Consider the following 6034-nt stretch of genomic DNA (forward strand, 5'->3'; position numbering starts at 1 on the left):
CGTTCAAAACAAAATGACTTTTCATAATCATGCAAGTTACGAAGCATACTTTCGTACATACTTTCTGACCAAATAATCGTACTGACAAATAGGTGTTCATTTGGGGTGATCATTTATTTAAGATTATTTTAATGACAGTTAGGTTCATCCCCCATATCAAATGACATGTGGTTTTTTTTATGAAAAAAAGTTTTGTATGTACGATCAGTTATAATAATTGATTCTGCCTAGATAACCATCTACATGCGTACATATGAATGAACACAAATCATCTAGGATGATATAAATATTGTACAGAATGATATGTATTAGAAAATAAAAAACTTTATGTATTCAGTCTAAAATAATGATCGACAAGCTTCAAAATTTGTATGGGATAAAAATAAATATTGTACATTATGAATATAACACTTAGAAAATTCAGCACGAACATTCAGAAATAGAAATTTTGATATGTGAAAACATATATACAAAATACATAAATCATAAAAACAAAAAACAAAACTAAAGACTAAAAAACACTCTTACAAACAAACACATTCAAAACAAAATAGAAAATAAACAATGAAGCATATCACGTAAATTAAAAATTTTATTTAAGTATTAAGATCAATTACACCTAGCCTTATTCTTTATGTCCTAAAAGTATCAAAAGCTAGTAATTTTGTAAAAAATATCTGCAAGTTAATTTTTAGTAGAAACATGGTTTAATTCAATTTCTCCTTTGGATACATGATCCCTAATGAAATGATGCCTTATGTTAATATGTTTAATTCTAGAATATTGAATAGGATTTTTTGAAATGCAAATGACACTAGTGTTATCACAATAAATTGGAATTGTTCCTATTGTAAATCCTAAATCAATCAACTATTATTTCAACCAAAGACTTGTGCCACTCAACTTCCTAAGATAATGTATTCAGCTTTAGTAGTAGATAGGGCTACAGAATTCTATTTTTTACTGGACCAAGAAACTAAAGAATTTCCTATTAATTGATAAGTTCTAGAAGTACTCTTTCGATCAACCCTACAACTTATAAAGTCTGAATTTTAATACCAAATTCTTAAGTTTTGAGTTCCCAAGAGATATCACAAAATTATTTTTACTGCTGTCAAATGTGATTCTTTTGGATCATATTGAAATCTAACACACAAATAAATATTAAACATAATGTCGGGTTTGCTAGCTATCAAATAATGCAAAGATCCAATAATTCCTCCAAATTTCTTTTGATCAACAAATTTTCTCTTAAGGTCCATATCCAATTGAACTGAGGAACTCATAGGTGTACTAACTAGTTTAGCATTCTCCATTTCATACTTTTTAAGGACGTCCTTAACATAAGAAATGCCCCCTTTTCAATTTTCTTAATGCTAAAATCAAGAAAGTAATTTAAATATTATATTAAGCTCATATCAAATTCACTACTTATTATTTTAGAAAAATCATCACAAAGATTTTTATTTGTAGATCCAAAAATGATATCATCAACATAAATTTGAACAATGAGTATATCATCTTCCAATTTCGTTAAAAATAGAGTGGTATCCACACTTCCTTTTTCAAAAGATCTATCAAGTAGGAAAGTACCTAACTGCTCATTCAAGCCCTAGGTGCCCATTTCAATCCATATAATGCCTTTTTCAATTTAAAAATATGATTTGGGTATTTTAAATTTTCAAAACTTAGAGATTGTTCAACATAAAGATCCTCTTATATCACCTTATTCAAAAAGAAACTTTTAACATCCATTTGATACAACTTAAATCCTCTTAAACATGCAAAGGCTAACAAAACCCTAATTGCTTCAAGTCTCGCTATAGGGTCAAAAGTTTCCTCAAAATCAATCAATTCAAATTGATTATACCCCTTAGCCACCAATCTAGCCTTATTTCTAACAACAACTACTGAGTCATTCTTTTTATTTTTAAATTCCCACTTAGTTTCAACTGCACTTTGATCCTCTGGCCTTGTAATTAATTCCCAAACATTATTTCTTACAAATTAATTTAATTCTTCTTGCATTACAAAAAATCTAAAATTAATCTAAAAGTGCTTGATTTATAATTATAGATTCTAGTATCAAAATAAAGGTGGAATGATTGACTTCTTTCTTAATCCATGCATAGTCTGCTAACATATTCTTGTCAAAATTTAAATAGTGCTCTCTACTCTTAGATTCATTCTTAAAGTCCTTAAATTCTTTTTCTAATTTTATATAGGAGGATTTTAAAAGATCATTCTTTTTATTCAGGTCATCAAATTTATCAAGTAAGCTCATGTGGTTGTTATCTATTAGTGCGTGATCTTTCCTAAGGATTTCATACTCTTTTTGCATTTCTTGCATTTCTAGGTTTAGACTAGTAAGCATTTTCTTAAGCTTTCTATATGCATCATGAATTCTTTTAGAAACTTCTAACAATTCATTATAGGTTAAGTCACATACCACTTCTTGATCTGACAGATCAAGATTATCATCCATTAAATACTAGTTGGTAACTTCCTCCTCCTTTTCTATTTCTAACAAATTCGAAGTTGAGTCGACATAAAATGCTCTTTGAAATCTCATATTGGCCTTCTTCACATTTGTTTTTTCTACCTTCTCTCTGCTAGGAGTGTCTTTTATTTGGGAAGTTCGATTTTATATTTCTAGGTTTCTTGCATTCATAGAAAATTACATCATTAGAGCTCTTTATATTTTTATTGAACTTACTTATGTTCCACTACTGGCGTATCCTCTGCTTCCTTTTAAGAAAACTTCTGAATTCCCTAGCTATTAAGGCAATGTCATCCTCATCCTCAAGTTGTGACTGATCACTCTCCGAGTCCTCCACTTTTAATGCTATATTCTTCTCCTTTTGCTATTCACCTGCATCAATCTTCATTTGACTCACTCTTTTCTCGCAAGCAATTAGTGACCCAAAAAGATTATTAATAAAATAAATATTTAAATCCTTATACTCTATAATTGTAATTATTTTAGCATCATAAGTAGTAGGCAAATAATGAAGAATTTTATTGACCATTTTAGCATTTGTTAGTTCCCTACCTAATACACGTAAAGAAGTGACTATCTGAGTGAATATTGTATACATGTCAAAAATAAATTCATCTGGTTTCATGCAAAACAATTCATAGTCATGTAATAAGATATTTAAGCTACTTTTCTTTACTTTATTAGTTCATTCATAAGTAATACAAAGCCTATCCCATATGTCATTTCCACTTTTTCAAGTAGAAACCCACCTGTAATCTTCTGACTTAAGTGAACAAAAAAAACTATTTAAACATTTTGTGTTTTGTTGTGCTAAGTCATATTCTTCTACAATCCAGTCAACAAAGGATGTTTTAACTCTAATTCCATCAGCTAATCTAGTTTGTCTAGTATATCCTTCTTGAACTAAAATCCATATGTGATAATTAAGTAATTGTAAAAAAATAGACGTGCATGTTTTTCAAAAATCGAAAGGGAAATTATCAAATAAAGGAGGTCTAGTGATTAAATACCATTCAAGTGTGTTTAGGTTTCCAAAAGTAGCCATTCTCATTTATCAATAAGTAGTCTAAACTTTTGGTTTTAAAACCTGGCTCTGAAACCATTTATTGATTCCAGATAGGTTGTTAAACCTAAGCTATTGTCCCAAGGCTAACCAAGAGGGAGGGGGGGGGGGTGAATTGGTAATTTAAAAATTCTCTTAGATTTTTTAAATTGAAAACTAATTTTTAAAATTCATAGCAAGTTAATTTGGTTTCAAAATAAAATATTTCAACCACAGTAAATAACTTGTAGTAAATAAAATGCAAAAATTAAAATACATAAGAATTTATAGTGGTTCGGTCAAACACAACTTATATCCACTCCTTGAAGACTCGCTCTTCAGGTATTGCACTATTACCAAAGTGTCTCTTATTTTTTCCCCACAGCAAGGCAAAGAAGCCTTTACAAAACCTCTTTTTCACCAATCCCCGGTGCAACAAAATAACTGTCATCCTTTCACACCCTCCATATGTCGGCAGAGAACCATCATCTGTTCACAATCTCCAAGTATCGACAGAGAACTGTCATCCTTTCACACCCTCCAAGTGTCAATAGAGTACCAGATCATCTTCAAAGATCTTCTCATGAGCAACTAGAAAGATAAGAAGAAGAGTGATAACCAAAATCACAAAGAGATCTTTACCTTTGAGCAACTTTGTGAACCCTTCACACTCTACTTGCAAGAAATCTCTCTCAAATACTCTCTCTCACTCTCTCTTTCAATTTCCCTTAAAAAATCATGAAGACAAGACAATTTCACATCAGTTTTAGTGGACCTTTTATACCATAGACATGAAAAACCATCCATAAAACTAAAATTTTCAATTTTGACCATACACGTTCGTACAGTATGATCATATGTTTATACGTACAAAAAATTCAATAACTATTGTGTACGAACCTGTTGTGAATCGGTATGAAATCATTTCATACATGATGATCATCCAGTATAAAACAAGTTTGTCTGGTATAAATAGTTTTGAAAAGTTTTCGTCTTCATCAGGTCGAAGAGGGACCCCACAATTTCATATCCTATATGGCGTATGTATGATGATGACATCATATGGTATGATCAGTTACAAAAATTTTCAAGTTTGTCAGGATGAAAAGGGACCCGTCTAATTCGTACCCTAGACAGTATACGTACGATGACGGCATCATATGGTATGAACCGTTCAGAAATTTTTTATGTTCGTATGCATGAAACTTTGGGAGGAAACGGGCCCATCTAATTTTTACTTTGCAAGGTATATAGGAATGACAAATCATACAGTATGATCCATACTTAATTTTTTTTTTTACTATCTGTTCGTTTGATTGCTCGAAGGGAAAATAACTAATTAGATTGTCCCATACAAAATGAAATCGTATAATACGATCAGTTTACAAAAAATTTAGATTTTAAACTCTCCTCCAGTGTGTGTTTGTGTGCACATCTACTCAAATTCACCCACACTCTCTCAGACTCAATAAAATAAAAAATATAGACTTCAATTACAATAACCCCTAAATTGATCTGATCTGATGTCTTCAACAATCTGGAGTATGATTTTCTTGAAATGTTAGAACACACAAACAACAAAGTAATTATTCTAAACTTTGTTAGGAGAAATAATAAAAAAAAAAATAATATTTGGAATCATAAAAAAACATACAAGTTGCAAGAATATCAAAAATCAAGAACTAAAAAGCAACTATCTCAATAGATATAACTCAAGAAGGGAAAAATATAGAATAAATTTAAAAGTATAGAATGTAACCCAAGTTTACCCAATATTGCGTTGATCAAAATTGTAAGTTAATGGTGGACTAATTTCCTAAAACGTTAAAACACACAAAACAAAAATAGAATATCATAGAAACAATAGATTTAAGTAACAAAATAATAATATTTGTTACCATTAAAATCATAGTGCTTGGATCAGGTTTGCAATAATCTCCCCATTTTTTATGATGATAAATATTATTATTTTTTAAAAAGTTTTTTTCCTCTAAATCCCCCCATAGATGATATCCATATGTAAACAACAAATGAATAACAACATAACAATAATAGTATAATTTTCCCCCTTTTGACATCATAAAAAGAGGGAAATGGTACAAAGGAAAAATAGAAAAGAAAAAAAAGAAAGAAAATTAACAACTCAAGGTAAAGAAAGAACTTCACAACTATGGTAACTCTTGTGGACATTTTTAAAGATGTAATAAATGTACTCTACAAATAAAAAAAACTAATTAAGATAAGTGTTAACTTTATTACAACTAAAGGATATGGATTCTAGAGTTTACACACACAAGCTAAAATCTTTACAGGCTAAAATCCTCTGTTTAAATAAAAGAAATTACAATTAGATATGAAAACTTAAACTTTTTAGATAGCTAGAATGAAATATATCGAATAGATTATTACTGTAAAATTAATGAATGAAGAACCAAGAATTTCCAAAATCAAGTATTAAAGATATCATGAAACACACAAATTTTCTATGATTT

Source organism: Dendrobium catenatum, unplaced genomic scaffold, assembly GCF_001605985.2.
Source record: "Dendrobium catenatum unplaced genomic scaffold, ASM160598v2 fragScaff_scaffold_21, whole genome shotgun sequence".
In the NCBI taxonomy this organism is placed as follows: Eukaryota; Viridiplantae; Streptophyta; class Magnoliopsida; order Asparagales; family Orchidaceae; genus Dendrobium; species Dendrobium catenatum.